Source organism: Musca autumnalis, unplaced genomic scaffold (assembly GCF_047663935.1).
Source record: "Musca autumnalis isolate F117 unplaced genomic scaffold, ASM4766393v1 scaffold_4, whole genome shotgun sequence".
Lineage (NCBI taxonomy): Eukaryota > Metazoa > Arthropoda > Insecta > Diptera > Muscidae > Musca > Musca autumnalis.
In genome coordinates, this window is record NW_027411977.1 from 196,933,741 (window position 1) to 196,953,376 (window position 19,636).

At 34.9% G+C, this 19,636-nt stretch overlaps 1 protein-coding gene across 3 annotated transcripts in view; it reads left to right on the forward strand.

The window, feature by feature from the left end:
• LOC141400688 (uncharacterized) overlaps positions 1–19,636 on the forward strand; it is a 150,688-nt gene that overhangs the window by 75,907 nt on the left and 55,145 nt on the right. For all 3 annotated transcript variants that reach the window (XM_073980065.1, XM_073980069.1, XM_073980066.1), the window contains exon 3: positions 1,746–1,781. The gene's annotated coding sequence lies outside the window, so the exon portion shown is untranslated. The remainder of the gene's footprint in view (positions 1–1,745; positions 1,782–19,636) is intronic.

A 19,636-nucleotide genomic window follows, 5' to 3' on the forward strand; every position in this document is an offset into this window, starting at 1 on the left:
GACGGTGAATATCGACGTCGCATGAACCACGAGCTGTATCTGCTATACAACGACATCAATATAGTTAAACGTATCGAGATGCAGCGATAGCGTTGGCTAGGCCATATCATAAGAATGAGCGAAGATGAACCCGCTAAAAAGGCGTATAAATACGGACCGCTTGGCGGTGCACGCAGAATTGGCAGGCCAAGGAATAGATGGCGCAAACAAGTGGGCGAAGAGATGAAATGGCGAGGTATTCCAGAGTGCGAAGCAACAAATAGAGAGAAATGGAGATCTTTTCTTAGTTCGGCCTATGGAACAAATGTTCTGTAATGGGCCAGCTAAGTAAAGTAAGTAAGACCAATTATCACCACTGCAGCAATTCTGATCTCTGATTTGCTATGTGATAGTAGGGACGCTGTTCTGAGGTTCCTGAGATTACCAGTCAGATTGACCTACATTCGACATGCCAGATCCTTGCGGCGTTCTCGCAGTAGAATTTGTTGAGTTTGTCGAGGAAGAATCAGAAGGTTGGCTTAAAATAGTTCTCCATCAGTAGGACAGATGATTGGGAACGTCGTCTAGCTAGTTCATTGGCTATCTGAATATTCCAGACTCCCGATACCCGACACATTTGAACAACAACATACACCGTAACCACTCTATCTGCAAACTTCGACAGTCTCACTAACAACACTTAAGCTTTCAAAACGGCAAAAACCTCTGCCTGAAAATACTGCAGTTAACCCATAGGTCAAAATGACTTTGCTGTCCGGGATTAGTGTACCCTGCACCGACTCATTCAATTCCGGACTGATAATCTCAGCTGTATTCAAGTGCAGATGTTCATCCAATACTTCGGTCAGAAGTCAGGCCGATCTGAATTCGGAAGTTTCTTCCGACTTTCGAACAGAACTCTGACAGTTTAGTGCAGGCATGACCAAATGGAGAACGGAGAAAATGTAAATGTATTGAAAATATTGGCAGCTTATAACAGTGTGTTAGTAAGTTTGTATTCACGCAAGCTTTAAAACAATAACAAATCAAAATATTTGTTCTCTTTTGTATGCTCTTTCTGTGCACTCGGGTCGTGTGCGTGTGAATTGCCGAAAATCATCGGCACCGCCGTGCCAAATGTAACCATTCTTGGTTTAGTGAGATCATTTAAAGTTTCCATTTCCTGAAGTTTGTTACCATACCCCCTTCTATAATTTTACAGGACAAAACCCAAGTGAACCTCAGACATAGACCCCGAATGCTTCCTAAAATTAGACGTTCTATTTCTTGAAAAAAATATGACTTTATTTTTAAGTGATTCAATAATATCAATCCTCTGCAGTTCGGGTTAATGTATATTGTGCGGATGTTTAATAAATAGTCCTTTTCTCTACAACAATAATCATTTTAAAAGCCGGAAGTCTTTTAAAACTTTCGTTCTTCATCTAAATTTTCCACAAAAAACATCGCAATTATGGTAGACATTAATTTAAGACCTTTTTATGGCATTTTCATTCTGTTCAATAAATTGTCGTTCTTCATGATTTCATATGCCGTCATTTCCTTGTCATTATCGCCATTATGGAGTAACAAGGGATGCCTTCGATGTTATTCTTTATCTTTAACAAAATACAAAGCTTTTTTACAAATAATAAACAAACTACAAAAAGATGTTTACAAAATTAAAAAAAATAATAATTTACAAATTTTAAATACCAAAAAATCTTAGTTTTATTCAATGTATTTTTTTTCTCTATTTTTTGTAGATATGGACTAAATATGATCTCAACTTATTTATTTAGGTAAGTTTTTCCTAAATTTCTGTGATTATTAAACCAACTTTATATAAGACTTCTTCTTGATTTTATCAATCTTTCGATTTTATTGCTAAATACATATTTTATTCTTCCAATATTGATGATATGGAATATAAAATCATATCCAATATAAAATCAATAAATTTTCAATTCCATATTTTTAAAATAATATTTGTGCCATATAACATTTGTTTTTAATACACATGCTCCAAATAAACATAGAATATTTCCAAAGTTTTCTATCAAACTTTCAACACTTCATAATTTAGTCCAGTTGTTATTGGGCGGGAGAGAGAGAGATAATCTTAAAACAACTTGAAGTTTATTGCTAAGAAAACTTTTAAAACTTAACCCCAAACATGCGTAACAACTCAACATTAAAATATGCAAATAAAGTTTGATTTATTATTACAAAATTGAGTAACTGATTCCCCGGCTTGAGTGTGTGGCAACGCTTTAAGGGCTGTTGTTAGTTTTGTTAACTTCCCTTATGGATATCGCACAAATTATGACGCATCCTGTTTAAGTGGAAAATGCCATACCATATAGATACAAGTTTTGAAAATCAAAGTTGTTTGTTTGAAATAAACACTTTATTTGTAGTTATTTCAAAATGAAAACATTGAACGAGAAATGTTGAACAAGAAATGGCGAGTAACGAGTTAAGTTAAGTTAGTGAAATAACTACCAGTAAATAACTACCATTGAAAAAAAAATTCTTTAAAAATTCCATGATTCCAGACAAAAAGTCTTTTCAAAATACCAATATTATTAAAAATTTTTACTTTACAAAATCGACGATTATTAAACTATTTTCTTTAAAAATCCGCAATTATTACAAAAAATATTTAAAAAAAATCCACGATTATTGAAAAAAATATGTTTAAAAAATGCGCGATTACTAAAAAAAAATTTTAAAAAAATCCGCGATTATTGAAATTTTTTCTTTACAAATCCAGGTTTATTGAACATTTTTTCTTTATAAAATCCAAGAAAAAATCCGCGATTATTGAATACTTTTTCTTTAAAAATCCAGGATTATTGAAAATTTTTTTCCTTAAAAAATCCCCGATTATTGAAAAAAAGTATTGCTAAAAAATCCACGATTATTAAAAAAAATTTTAAAAAATCCAAGATTATTGAAAAAAAAAATATTTTTAAAAAATCCAAGATTATTGAAAAAAAAATTTAAAAAATTCACGATTATTGAAAAAATTGTTTAAAAAATCCACAATTATTGAAAAAAAATTGTTAACAAATCCACGATTATTGAAAAAAATATTTTAAAAAAATCCACGATTATTGAAAAAAAAAATTTAAAAAATCTAAAATTATTGAAAAAATATCTTTCAGAAATCCACGATTATTAAAAAAATTAAAACACATGATTATTGATTTTTTTTTAATCCCCGATTACTGAAAAAATATTTTTTTAAAAAATCCACGTTTATTGAAAAAAATATTGTTTAGTTGGGCAAAAACAAATTCTCCAGTTCGATAGGATAAAATGTTGGGGTGAGGGAGGGGTGATCCATAGGTATGTTTCTCAGTTACCGTATATGATGAGCAGTGGAGGGAGAAAAGAACAAGTGAAATAAAAACAACCAGTATTAATTCTTAATATAAATATGATTGCTGTTTATTGTAATATTCAATTCTTTTCTAACAACAAAGAGATTACCTTTTGTAATCGTGGGTTGGCGCAGAGGCCTTGATGCTTTCGCTTCTAGAGATAAAACAAAAGTGAACGCAGAGGTTCACGTGGATCGCAGAGGATCTTAGTGATCGCAGATGATCGTGTTGATCGCAGAGGATCTTCGTTTATTACTAATACAACTAAAATTATTCCAGTGAGAGAACAGTCTCTCCTATGTATCAAAATGAGCAAACCAACAACAACCGTCGCCCGTTGGTATCTACACCAGGGCTGCTCATTTCTTCACGGTAGCGTAAATTGAGAGAAAGCATTAGTCGTTGATTGGCCTGCAACGGAGAAACACATCTTCAATGTGAGCAACTCTGATCTACACTCTCCGGTCTCCGCAGAGGGAACTTGTAGAGGTGATACCCGAGCTGTCAATCAGCATCCGTGATTGACTGGGCTCGAGAAGTTGAAGGCCAACGTATCTAACTTATACAAATATATTTTAAAAATCCACGATTATAAAAAAATGTTTTTAAAAAATTCAGGATTATTAAAAAAATATTTTTATTGAAAAAAATATTATTGAAAAAAATATTTTTAAAAAATCTGCGTTTATGTAGAAAAATATTTTTAAAAAATCCACGTTATTGAAAAACATTTTTTAAAAAAATCAACGATTATTGGAAGAAATATTTTTAAAAAAATCCACGATTATTGAAAAATATATTTTGAAAAAATCAACGATTATTGGAAAAATATTTTTAAAAATCCTCGATTACTGATAAAATGTATTTTAAAAAATCCAGGATTATTAAAAAAATATTTTTGAAAAATCCTCCATTATTGAAAAAAATATTTTTAAAAATCCGCGATTATAGAAAAAATATTTTTAAAAATTCCACGATTATTGAAAAACATACAGTTGAACCTCGATTATCCGTGAATCGATTATCCGGGAACCTCCATTATCCGGGATAGAAAAAAAAATGTTGGTCTTTTTCCATTTCCTCTATATTTCGTATATTATTATTATCCAGGAGTAAAAGCACACTTTCCAATTAATTTGATTTAGCAAACAAAAGAAAAATGGAAATTCTCCCGTATTACACTATTTGTATATTAAAGGTATCAAAAAACCATGGGACAAAGTTATTTCAGATAAATTTGATGATGATATTCAGCCCTATGCAAAATACGAGTTCTAGCGATCATTAGGAATAAGTAAAACTAGCGATATACGCGTTAAACCCCTAACTAAAATTATTTCGAATCAACATACAATTTTTAAATTCGTTGCAAACTTAAAAAGTTCCTATTACACTGTGTGTAATTTTTTGAGTCATGTTTTATTAACCATATTCTGACTCCAGAGTGTGATAGAACCCCAAAAATGAGAAGACACGTGTCTTGCCGTTTTTCCCTATCTCATCAACTTTCGCGGTTATAGGCCTCCAAAGGTTTGAGTCTTTGATGTAAAAAGGGTCATTTAGTCAGGACTATATCTTCCAAACCGTTAGGAAATATGAATTTACCTCAGAGGCAAAGTTGTAGCTCTTGTTTTAAAGAACAAAAATTGTGAACACATATAACCCATCAAACTTCATCTGCAAGGCCAAAATCGCCATGGTCAAATTTCTTTTAAAATTATTCTTAAGTTTTGTTATACAGCTATCAAACTGATCAAATTTGAAGCAAACAACCAACTACAAAATGTACCTCAGATCTCAATAAACATCTTTCTAGAATATACGAACTCTGTAGAAACGGATCTTAATGGTCAAAATAGCAAAACAATTGCGATTTTTATCCTATTTTCTAGGATTCTGCTCCATAGATATTAAACCGTTCAAAATTCAAGACAACAATCAACCACAATAGTGTAGCAAAGGCTTCAATAAACAACTTTCTGGAATATACGAAATGTCTATGAACGGTTCTTAATGGCAAAAATAGCAAAGATCTTTTGAAAATATCCAATTTTTATACTTTTTTCTCCAACTCTGGTCCAAAGATACGCAACCGCCCAAAAATTAAGGATGCAGTCAACTACAAAAATGTACCTTAGATTTTAACAAACAAGTTTCTAGAACGAATGAAGATTCTAGGAACGATACTTCAAGCTCAAAATTCGATTATTTTAGATCATTCTTTCCTGTTCAGGTCCGTAAATAACAAACCTTTCAAATTTCCTTGAGTTTTTAACAGTTTGTTATTTCCAAACCTGAGCAAGGGGAAGTTAAAAAAATTTAATTGTTCGTGAATTTCAGCCCTAAGAATCATTCCTAGAATCTTCATATGTTCTAAAAAGTTGTTTACTGAAATCTTAGGTACATTTTTGTGGTTGACGGTATCCTTAATTTTTGATTGTTTTCTTGGATTTTGAACGGTTTAATATGTATCTATGGAGCAGAATCCTGGAAATGAGGAAAAAAATCGCAATTGTTTTGCTATTTTGACCATTAAGAACCGTTTCTACAGAGTTCGTAAATTCTAGAAACATGTTTATTGAGATCTGAGGTACATTTTTGTAGTTGGTTGTTTGCTTCAAATTTGATCGGTTTGAAAGTTGTAAAACAAAACTTGAGAAAAATTTTAAAAGAATTTGGACCATGGCGATTTTGACCTTGCAGATGAAGCTTGATGGATTATATGTGTTCACCATTTTTGTTCTTTAAGACAAGAGCTACAACTTTGCCTCCGAGACAAATTCAAATTTCCTAACGGTTTGGAAGATATGGTCCTGACTAAATGACCCTTTCTACATCAAAGCCTCAAAACTTTGGAGGCCTATAACCGCGAAAGTTGATGAGATAGGGAAAAACGGCGAGACACGTGTCTCCTCATTTTTGGTGTTCTATCACACTGCGGTGTCAGAATATGGTTAATAATTTTCGTGTTGCACAGTGTTACTTTATACACAAAACTTATGTTTGCCTACTAATTAAAAAATGCTTACACCAATTCGCAAATTCTGAAGAAAATGTGCTTATTAGAACAACACCACACATCGTTGACTCCATTCACTTAAAAAATCCATAAATCAATGCACGGTTGTTGAATTAACCCAGATAAAGCCACTGGTCGTTTAAACGCCACAAAAAATGGTTGCAAAAATTGACGTAATACTCTGATTTGTTCGAATATTTTTGAGGTTTTTTTTTTACATTTTGTTAAAGTATTGTCTGTTATCTGTCATTTCACGTTTATAACGCTTCATTTGACCTACGCATTTCCACGCAATTGGCCTAAAACCCAAGCTATTCAAAAAAATCGACTTTTTTGTAATTTTCGACTTTTGATGAAAAATTTATATATGCGATAAAAATATAATCATAAATTTTAGAATCATATAAAGTCAGGGATTTGTTAGGAATATAGTAAGAGTATTTTCTCAATCAAAAACCAACGGATTGGCATGTAAGGATACACCAATATTACCCTCCAAAGTTTTTGGCACTTTTGAAAGAAGGCCCGATTGCAGGAAAACTATACGTTTTAGAGAAAAAAGTTATTTCTTAAAAAAATGCTTAAAAAGTCTCAAAAATATATTTTTCATAAACAATTTTAAGTTTTCTCGCAAAAAAAATTCTCGGCGCTAAGTGGGTTAAGTGAGCTGTGCTTTGCTAATCTAATTCAAAAACCGCGAATTCAATGCAAATAGGCATTTTGTATTACAAAACAAAATTACAGCCCCCCAAAAGTATGCTATAATAATTTGGTGTAACTGATTTCGAATTTCGAAATTTCAGCTCCCATCTTTTGCTGCTCCCACGTCGTTGAGAATATGGAAAACGTGGGAATGGGAAATTTCGCTCCCATGGGAAACAGTTTCCATGGGAATGTTCAGAATAGGGCTGATTATGTATTCTTCTAAAATTTGGTTAATTAATTATTATTGTACAATACTATGCCATTTTTACTTAAAATGTGTTAAAAACTGCATAAAAACATTGCCTCCATTATCCGGGAAAATCGATTATCCGTAATGCCTCCGGTCCCGACCATCACGGATAATCGAGGTCCGACTGTATTTTAAAAAAATCAACGATTATTGGAAAATGTTTTTAAAAAATACACGATTACTAAAAAACATTTATTGAAAAAATCAACGATTATTGGAAAAAAATTTAAAAAATCCTCGATTACTGGAAGAAATATTTTTAAAAAATCCACGATTATTGAAAAACATTTTTTGAAAAAATCAACGATTATTGGAAAAATTTTTTTAAAAAATCCTCGATTATTGAAAAAATATTTTTTTAAAAAATCCACGTTTATTGAAAAAAAATATATATTTTAAAAAATCCACGTTTATTGAAAAAAAAAAATATATATTTTAAAAAATCCACGATTATAAAAAATATGTTTTTAAAAAATCCAGGATTATTAAAAAAAATATTTTTAATAAATCCTCCATTATTGAAAAAAATATTTTTAAATTGAAAAACATATTTTAAAAAAATCAACGATTATTGGAAAATTATTTTTAAAAAATCCATGATTATTGAAAAACATATTTTGAAAAAAATCGATTACTAAAAAAATATTTTTTAAAAATCCACGTTTATTGAAAAAAATATGTTTTAAAAAATCCACCATTATTGAAAAAAATATTTTTAAAAACTCACGATTATTGACGAAAAAATTTAAAAAATTCACGATTATTGAAAAAAAAAATGTTTTTAAAAAATCCAAGATTATTGAAAAAGAAATATTTTAAAGAAAAATCCACGATTATTAGAAAGAAAATATTTTAAAAAATTCTATATTATTGGAAAAAATATTTTAAAATAATCCACTATTTTTAAAACAAAAATTTCTTTAAAATCCTTTTGTCCTCATCCACGTTTGTTAAAACCAAATTCTTTAAAAAATCCAAGATTATTAAAACAAAAATCAACGATTGTTAAAAAAAAATCTTTAAAAAATCCACTATTATTAAAACAAAATTCTATAAAAATCCACGATTGTTTAAACAAAATTGTTTAAAAAATCCACGATTATTAAAACAAAATTCGTTAAAAAATCCGCGATTATTGAAAGAATATATTTAAAAAGTGGACGATTATTGAAAAAAATACTTTTAAAAATCCACGATTACTGAAAGAAATATTTTTAAAAACGCACGATTATTGAAAAAGGTATTTTTAAAAAATTCACGATTGTTAGAAAAAATGTTTTTAAAAATCCACGATTACTGAAAGAAATATTTTTAAAAACCCACGATTATTGAAAAAAAATATTTCTAAAAAACCCAGGATTATTGAAAAAAAAAATACTTTTAAAAACCCACGATTATTGAAAAAAATACTTTTAAAAACCCACGATTATTGAAAAAAAAAAATACTTTTATAAACCCACGATTATTGAAAAAAATACGTTTAAAAACCCACGATTATTGAAAAAAAAATACTTCAAAAAATCCACGACTATAAAAAAATATTTTTAAAAAATCCACGATTATTGACAAAAATATTTTTAAAAACCCACGATTATTGAAAAAAAAATATTTTTAAAAAATCCACGATCATTGAAAAAATATTTTTGAAAATTCCACGATTATTGACAAAAATATTTTTAAAAATTCACGATTATTGAAAAAAATGTTTTTTTTTTTTTAATTCACGATTGTTGAAAAGAAATATTTTAAAGAAAAATCCACGAATACTAGTGAAAAATATTTTAAAAAAGTCTCTATTATTGGAAAAAAAATTATTTTAAAACAATCCACGATTTTTAAAACAAAAGTTTCTTTAAAATACTTTTGTCCCCATTTTCGCAGCTACATTTCCAGTTGGACTGAACATTCCGATATTAGAATCTTTTGGGGCAATATTTTTGTCAAGATAAGAATTTAAGTCTCGGTTCTTCTAATTCCCAATGCATTTCATGTGAGTTACTTAGACCGATCATTGCTTCAAATACATTTATGTTGTCAAATGTGGTGAACACTCTTACTGTTCTATATACTATACGATATAACCCTATTTGACTATGCGATATTCTGAGGGATGTTAAATGTATTGGACCTTATTTATTCTACACAAAATACGAAATAATAAAATTTCAAATTTGCTTACAAGATCTACAATTTCCCAGCAGATCTGTAATTTGATTTGTTGGGAAGACAGCTGTCATTCTTATTTGTTTCTTTTTGACAAATATTAAATAAACACAAACTCAAACTGCTATTCAGATTTCAAGCAGTTTACTATAAAGAAATATAAATATTAAAAATCAAATGACACCATTTCAATTCAAAAATACCAAGAATTTTGAAAAGTGAAATAGGTCAGAAAAGTAAAAAATACGTAAACATTCTTTGACAACAATAACAAGTATAAAAGTCGTTAAGTTCGGCTTGACCGAACCGGATTCGAGAGTGATCAAACGGCTGGCCAAAATTTTCTCAATCCTGTACCAATGTTACCAATGTTGCATTGCTTTAATTGGTCTAGTCACTTTTTCCACTCATGCTCCATTATTAGCCTGTTGACTTCAAGATTAAGTTCCTTAACTCGTACGACGAAGCTCATTTGCCAGTTTTGTCGCCGCTGCTGAGAAATTTTGTGTAAAATCGGGTATTCGACTAGCAGCAAATATGCTCGTAGCAGTGATGATGTCCCAGAAAATTCTCTCAGCTACCCAATGATCTGCCCATCAGTCACTTTAGTTGGTGCCTGCAGGGTTTTTTGAGATTTTGGGTTATTATCTTGCTCCCAGTTCCTATGAATTGGAAACAAAACATTGATGTTAAAAAATTCAGCAGAAATGGTGTATTTCGTCTTTAATGTTTCGTTTTTTGTCTTCAAGACATCACCGTGGAAAACTAAACCTTCTTCTCATTATTATAAAAAAAAAATTATGTTTGACACAACTGTCATCACCATGAAAGTCAACTGCAGTGTGGCGGTGGCGGCATTCATCTGCCTAAACTCATTAACCATTGCCGTTTAAACCAATGCAATTGAATTTAGTGCAGCAGTAAAATGCCGACATACATACCTCTACCTACCTACAACCAAACATAATTTTATCTGTTCCACATACAATTAAAATTGTCGCATGAGTGAAAGATAAATGCGAAAAGATATCAAGAATTTTGGGTTTAGCCGAAGAAGAACAAAAAGAGGAAAGAGGCCTCCCGCCAAAGAAATTCATATTTTTTGGCCACCTCCGCATGTTCATAAATTAAATTTTAATAAAGTGTGAACAATATGTGCTATAAATTTGTAATGCCATAAACTAATCTAAGTTGGCATGTCTAAGAGGGGTGAACGGACGGACTATTTATTAATTGTAAGAGCAAAAGCCCACCCCGTGGATAATATAAAATCTAAAGACTGTAATAAATATTCAAAGGCAGACCTTGATAAATGACATAGAATTAAAACTAGATAGGTTCAGGAAATACAAAATCAAGAAACATCAATTTTGGAAAATTCAAATTAAACGTTTGGTAAATTTCGTTGCAATCTCATCGATGACGTGAACGACTTACAAGGAAATAATTCTCATTCACCATGTGTCAGTGGTCACATATGTAAGTATTTCAGCTTCTAATAACGACGGGGAGCTTACTACAAGGAGTTAGCTACACGAGTTGGAATATTTCTGTTCTACATCCGCCAATTTAGACCTCGGTGTCACTAAGTTGGAAATTCTTTTTGGAAGGCTACCCATTATGTCGTGGTGGACATTACATACACACGTGGAGTTATGTTCGCTGTACTTCTTTCTAGGTCTGCGGGATTTCGGTTCTCAGTTCTGTATATAGAAGCCAGTTGAGTATGGTAAGGACTATGTACATAGTAGCACTAGCCTTTATTTTTATTTTGGGACCGGTATGTCCCGGAATCCCTGCTCCGGATTCTTTTGGTCAGTGCCGGGATAGAGAGTAACTCCGGATCATACTTTAGCCCCGTTTGTCACCGCCTCTTCCACCATAGGTCGGTGTCGGCCAGATGCAACGGGAGCCATTAATGGGTACATTTCAGGAATTGTTCAGACCTGACCTTCCTGAAGGAGTATAGCGGTAGGGATTATGTTGCTTCGTGCTGAGCCAATTTCATCACCAGTGAGTCTTCGTCGTCGTCATCGGATTATGAAATTTCCCCGCAATCTTTTCAACAGCAGAACCAGCCGTAGTCTTTAAACCCGCATACTGGTGTTTCAGTTCCTGACTATGTGGCATTCCTGCAGCTTACCTGCGATGGTCTTCGTGGCAAGCTCAATGAGATCGTGAAGTTTATGAGTCGAAGAGATATAATGGTCGCAGCGATCACCTGCAGTCTTCGGAGTTGTGGTGGATACAACGTTCTTCACTTGGATCGTACAAGAAGTGGTGGTGGTAGATTTGAAATCCCATTGCACCAGTTAGTACAGGCCTATCTCGCTTGAGCTCGATTCTAGTGACCCATTCATGGAGTGTAGCTCCACATTTGCTACCGTGAACGAGGACGCACCCACCAGGATAAAGACTACCATAGTTCGCCATCCATCGTGTCACCTGGTCTGACGAAAAACGTGACTTCCTGAACCCGCCAAATCCCTTGGTCCATCTCCCTATCCTCATCTCCATCAATAGACCACCCGACTTTATAATCTCAGAACGCCATACTTTTCTTAACCATTGGAAAGTCAATTGTCAAGGATTCAGAGAATTCACCAAACAAACCCTTCAGAGAACTGTCCGACTGAACTGAAGTTTATGTGTCGAAGAGGAAGCTGAACATCACCTGCAGTCTTCGGAGTTGTGGTGGATACAACGTTCTTCACTTGGATCGTACAAGATGCGGTGGTGGTAGATTTAAAATCCCATTGCACCAGTTAGTACAGGCCTATCTCGCTTGAGCTCGATTCTAGTGAGCCATACATGGAGTGTATGAGGGAAGCGTTAAAGGCCACTGCTGGAATGTGATAACCGGCTGGCCCTAGCAAATAGATAGCTCCACATTTTCCACCGTGAACGAGGACGTACCCACCAGGATAAAGACAGCCATAGTTCGCCATCCATCGTGTCACCTGGTCTGATGAATAACGTGACTTGCTAAACCCGCCAAATCCCTTGGACCATCTCCCTATCCTCATCTCCATCAATAGACCACCCGATTTTATAACCTCAGAACGCCATACTTTTCTTAACCATTGGAAAGTCAATTGCCCGATCCCTCTGATGATCAATTAGCAGAAAGGAATTTCCGAGACATTATCACTGCTGAAGCCGCTAGCTATATTTCTGTTGGTCGAATACCTGAAAAAAGTCAAATTTCCCAGCAGAGGTGATGGGATTAGCGAATGAGTGCGCTGAGCTTAGCCGTACGAACCCTAGCGACCAGAGAATTTACAATGTAAGTCAATAGATTAGTCGGTGAACACAAACGGAAAAAGTGGCTAGAGCATCTGAAATGCTGCAATGAATGATCGGACATCAGTCATGTTGAAAGGCATGGTTATGACAGATCCGATGAGGAGCGCGGCCTATTTATCGAGAATCCCTATGGCGACCGGGCAAGATTTTTACCTTGTTTTCGATATCTTCCAGTCGAGGATGAACCACCAGAATTTACAATGGGTGATGTTGCAGATGTTATCCAAGGCGCAAAATCATCCAAAGCGCCAGGACGGAATTTCAATGGTGATGCTAAAACAGCTGGAAGATCCATAAGTCGAGTATTTGAATAAGGTCCTCAACCTATCGTTAGCCACCCTAATATTTCACGAATTCTGGACAATGTACAGGTTGATCCCGCTGCTGAAACTTGGCAAGGATATCAGCAAAGGTGAATCGTACAGGCCGATCTCACTTCTGTCATTAGTAGGAAAGATATTTGAAGCGAAGAAGCAAAGAATCAATTTTGGGGCAGAGATAATTCCTTTTGGAGATGAAAGCCCTTGGTGAGTATATTAAGAACCCCGAAGGACAGATCCGCCGTAAGTCGAACTTCCGCGTTATGGCGTGATGAAGTTTTTGCTAGAGACCCTGTAAGTCATCAGGAATTAGCGTTATATCTTTGTTCACTGTTGATTTAGCTTATTTTTGAGATGACATGTCTTCAGTCAAATCGAATGAGGATTATTTTCGTAGAACACTTCGACCTTCTAACTCACCTACTTCGATGTCCTTTTCGTCCTTTATTTTAAGAGCTGCAATAAAAGTACCACAAGATGACGTTTTTCAGCTTCGAAATGTTCTGCAAAAATGTCGCTCAGAAAATTTTAGATACGGCTCTCATTGACAACTTTCTTCCCCAAGAGGAATTTTCCGTGCCCCAGACTTTCATCTCCATTTTGTTGCACGGTGATATTAGCCGAGGTCTCAACAAGAACAGACCATGCCATAGAACAGTGATGGTAGCATTGGATCTGATTAAAGCTTTCCATACGGTCAGCTATGCTAAGCTGTTCGAGGATGTTGAGAATACTACCCTCCTGCCTTGTTTGAAACGACGGTGGGTCACCAACTATATGTGCAGACGCCAGCCGTTTGTGGAATTCAGAAACAAAAAGTCCAAATTCCGTAGAGTAAAACAGGGAGTTTCCCCAAAGAGGGGTGATATCTCCGGAACTGTTTAACCTCTACCTTTCTGAAATTCCACACCCTCCGTTGGGGAGTTTCATAATCCCATGACGATGACCAAGACTCACTGCTAATCAAATTGGCGGAGCATGATGCAAAATAATCCCTGTCGCTATATTTCTCAGGAAGATGAGGCCTGAACAATTCCTGAAATGTACCCATTCACTGCCACCGTTGCATCTCACCGACAACGAAGAATCCGGAGCAGGCATTCCGAGACATACCGTTCCTAAAAAAAATAAGACGAACACAAACACGTATGGGGTTAATCTGGACGAAAATTCCGCGTGAGTTTTTTTCACTTTCTCCCTTATGTTGAAACGGCGGAAAGGCAAAACTCACGGACAATTTTTGTTCCGAATAACCCCCGTATTTGCTGGGGTAACGGTTCCTTACCGAGATGTCGTTTGCTATGGTCAATCTGGTATATAGAACCAGTTGTTGCGTGATCGCAAAGGTGGATGAGCACAGTCATTTAAGTTAATGTCGGTAGGTTTTTATTACAGCTTTTAATCCATTATCTTAGAAAGAATGGATTTGCTTCCGAAAAAACGTTCACCCTCATTAAGTGACGGGATGCGAGTACGTACTTTTCATTAAACCGCACTTTTGCGAAAAATGTGGAGTCACATTTTGGTCGTATGAAAGTGGGAAAGTGAGCTTTATCATTTGGTGTAGAAGTTTCTATTACTACTAGGATGTTTGGTATTGAAAATGGTATATATCGGTCCACGTTTTGATATAGTCACCATAGAACGGTTCCTCCCGATTTTCGGTATTTTCAAGGATTTTGCCCCATTATTGCACCAAAATGGCTTAAATTTAGTACTTAGACTTCGTTGGGGGTAAAACTTTTCGCCTGAAATTTTTCGGTATAGGTCCACGTCTTCATATAGCTCCCATAGAACGGGACCTCCCGATTTTCGGTATTTTACAGAATGTGACCTCAATGTCCCCCCGAAATGGCTGGAATTTTGTATTTAGTCTTCCTGGGGGTATAAAACTTTTCACCTCAAATTTGTCGGAAAAGATCCACGTCGTGATATAGCCCCAACAGAACGATACCTTCCGATTTTCGGTATTTTGAAGTTGGTGGCATCAATATTCCACCGAAATTGTTGAAATATGGTATTTAGTCTTCATTTGGGGTATAAAACTTTCCATATGAAATTTTTCGGTACAGGCCCACGTCCTCATATAGCCCCCATATAACCGTACCTCCCGATTTTCGGGATTTTGAAGGATTTAGCCTCAATATCCCACCGAAATGTCTGAAATTTGGTATTCAGTCTTCGTTGGGGGTACAAAATCTTACACCAGAAATTTAAGTATAGGTCCACGTCCTCATATAGCTCCTATAGAACGGTACCTCCCGATTTGCGGTATTTTGAAGGTTGAGGCCTCTATATACCACTGAAATGGCTGGAATTTGGTATTTAGTCTTTCTTGGGGGTATAAAACTTTCCACTTGAAATTTGTCTGTAAAGGTCGACGTCCTCATATCCCTCCCATAGAACGGTACATTCCGATTTTCGGTATTTTGAAGGATTTAGACTCAATATCCCACCAAAATGGCTGGAATTTGGTATTTAGTCTTCGTTGGGGATATAAAACTTTCCACCAGGTAAATGTACACGTCCTCATACAGCCCCCTAGGACGGTACCTCCCGATTTTCGGTATTTTGTAGATTGTGGCCTTAAGGTCCCCCCGAAATTGTTGAAATTTTGTATTTAGTCTTCATTTGGGGTATAAAATTTTCTATATGAAATTTGTCGGTACATGTCCACGTCCTCATAGAACGGTACCTCCCGATCTTCGGTACTTTAGCCCCAATATCCCACCGATATGTCTGAAATTTGGTATTCAGTCTTCGTTGGGGGTACAAAATCTTACACCAGAAATTTAGGTATAGGTCCACGTCCTCATAAAACTCCTATGGAACGTTTGTTTTGTTTTTTTTTAAGGCTGTGGAAGTGGTTGCGGAAAAGAAATTTCGTCCCTTGCAAAAAAACGTTTTGGTATATCCCCCATATAAGCGTAGCCATCATTTAAGGTGGTTCGCGGTAGAGGTTAAAAAGTTCGCTCCGACCAAACTTAACGCCGTTCTTACCTGCTTAGATTAGAAATGAATGATTTAAACTAGTATCGCCTTTACCTATCATCAACATTTAGTCGTTCTACTAAATTTTTTCTTCCATTAAAAAGTAAACAAATTTGATTAACTTGCACATACACACATAATTCCCGTCGCTTAAGAATACTTCACAGCTTCAAGAGCATTAATAAAAAGATTCAAATAATATACCCCCACATTTAATGAATTCAATGGTCCTTCATATATAAATTTGATTTCTCTGCATATCAACAACACATTACAGCATCAGGTTTTTGTTCTTGTTTTCCATACTCTCATCACTAATTGAGAGGACTTGGGAAAATTTTCAATATAAAGACCGGCAAGATTAATTGGAGTACAATGGTAGAAAGAAAACAAAATAAAATCGACCCTGTATAGAATGAATTGATGGTGGTGTAGTCTCCCAATGATATGTTTTAAAATTCTCAACAATAAATACATTGATTTGTCTCCATATACGTGTATTTGAATCAGGTCTCCACAGGTCAGTTTTGGAGGGAATTTTAAATATAATTTATGGTTTAGTTTTGTTTCCCGCCAAAATATAATCTGTTTAGAATTTCCAAAATATTCCCCATGGCATGCAAATCATCGGTCATTGTTCCCAATAGTTTTTTTTTAATTTTTAATAAATACACGTATCTCTCCATAATGTTTATATTAACTTTTGTTATAATTTTTTTTGCTTACGCTTTTCGCATGAGTGCAAATGTCAAAAGGAACCCTTGTTATCATCGATTTTTTGTTTCTGTTTCTTCATAAGCCTCAACCATGACAACGCTTCAAAAAAATGTTCTTCATGATTATGTTATTTTTTGTTTTTCATTTGTTTTTGCCATCCATGATTAATGATTGGATGTTGATACCTAAGGATGCTATCACCACAAGTGTCGTCTAACGCAGTCACTGATAGTATTTGACCTGTGCAAACTAATTTAAAACAATTTTAAATCAACAATGTATTTACAAAATAATTAATAAATAGTCATAAACAATGTTAATCTAATGAAAAAAAAATTACACAAAGTAATACAAATTATCATTAAAATTGATAATACAAATTTTTATTATTGAGAGTGTGCCGCTCAAACAATTGTAGTAATAATATTTTTTATTTCTTCTTGCTGTTTCCGATTCTGTTTTTTATTACATTTTAATTAGATGTTAATAAAAATTAAATTATTAACATCTAATTAAAATGTAATAAAAACCAGAATAAAAAACAGTCAGAAGAAAAGATTAAAAATATTCTAAACAAATCACAAATAATGCTATTCTACTCATCATGGCATCCGATAACCTCGAGAGTCAGCGGCTTAAAAAGTAAATTAAAACTCGGAGTATTGCTGTAGGTTGAATATTGGGATGTAATACAGCAATATCTGGTGGTACGTTATACGAGGAGTAATTCAGTCATTTCAGTGTGATATTGAAGCCACAACCTTCAAAATACCGAAAATCGGGATGTATCGTTTTATGGGGGCTATATGAAGGCTAGGTCCACCGACAAATTTTAGGTAAAAGTTTTATTTTAATACCCACAACTAAGACTAAATACCAAATTCCAGGCATTCCGGTGGGGTATTGAGGCTGCAACCTTCAAAACACCGAAAGTCGGGAAAATCGGGGCTATATAAAGGCGTGGACCTATACCGACAAATTTCAGGTCGAAAGTTTAATACCCCCATCGAAGACTATATACCGAATTCCAACCATTTCGGTGGGATTTTGATGCCACAACCTTCAAAATACCGAATTCCAGCCATTGACATTGATGCCACAACCTTCAAAATAAGAAGGTGTGGGCCTATACCGACAAATTTCAGGTGGAATGTTTTGTACCCCCAACGAAGACTAAATACCAAATTTCAGCCCTTTCGGTGTTTATTGAGGCTAAAACATCAAAAATACCGAAACTCGGGAAGTAACGTTCTATAGGGGGCTATATGAAGGCGTGGACCTATACCGACAAATTTCAGGTGGAATGTTTTGTACCCCCAACGGAGACTATATACCGAATTCCAACAATTTCGGGGGGACATTGAGGTCACAATCTTCGAAATACCGAAAATCGGGAAGTTCCGTTCTATGGAAACTATATGAGGACGTTGAACTATACCGACAAATTTCAGGTGGAAAGTTGTATACCCACAACAAAGACGAAATACCAATATTCAGCCATTTCGGTGGGTTATTGATGCCACAACCTTCAAAATACCGAAAATCGGGAGTTACCGTTCTATGAAGTCCATATGAAGGCGTGGACCTATACCGACAAACTACAGGTGGAATGTTTTGTACCCCCAACGAAGACTAAATACCAAATTTCACCCCTTTCGATGTGATAATGAGGCTAAAACATCCAAAATACCGAAAATCGGAAAGTACCGTTCTATGGGGGCTATATGAAGGTGTGGAACGAAAATCGGGAGGTATCGATCTGTGGGGGCTATATGGACCTATACCGACAAGTTTCAGGTGGAATGTTTTGTACCCCTAACGAAGACTAATTACCAATTTTTTTGGTGGGATATTTAGGCCACAACCTTTAAAATACCGAAAATCAGAGCCAAAGTAGTTTGGAAGAAATCCGTTTCAGACAATTTGTCATGTCCGTCCGCCTGTATGTCTGGCTGGAGCACACGATAACTCTCGAACGGATGAACCGATTCAGTCCAAATTTTTGTCTTTCATAATATTTTTCCCAAACTTAGTTTTAGTTCGAAGATGAGCTACATCGGTCCACTCCTTCCGGTACCTCCCCCACAAAAGTTCGAAAATGTTCGGAAAATTTGTGCAGACGATAACTCGTGAGGGGAGTAACCGATTTGGCCCACATTTTGTACATCGTGAAATTTCTATCAGACTTAGATGAAGTTCCAATATGGACTCAATCGGTCCACTCCTTCGGGTATCTCCCACACAACATTTCGAAAAAGTTCTGTTCTGCTCTCGAATCGCTTTGATTTTCGTTGTAACAACTTGTATTCACTGTCCGCCATACGACGGTACAAGTTTCATCAGGGGCAAGTCAATACTTCCTGAGCAAATAGCCTGAAAGTTGCAAAAAAACCCCTATGACACCGTGTGTAGTGGTTGGAGCGCAAGATAAATCTTGAACGGATCTGCCAATTCGGTCCAAAATTTGGCCTTCGTAATATTTTGTCCAAACATAGTTTAAGTTCGAAGTTCTACTCCTTCAGTTACCTCCCTCAAAAATGTTCAAATATGTTCGGAAAAATTATCCGCACGATAATTCTTGAAGGGAGTGTCCGATATAATCCATACTCTGCACATCCTAATATATCTACCAGATATAGATCAGGTTCGAATATGGACTATATTTGTCTACTCCTTCTGGTACCTCCCACACAAAATTTCGGATAAGTTCACTTTAAGACCTGCTCTCGAATCACTTTGATTTTTGTTGAAGCGATCTGCATCCGCTACCCCCATTACGACGGTAAAAGTTTTTTCG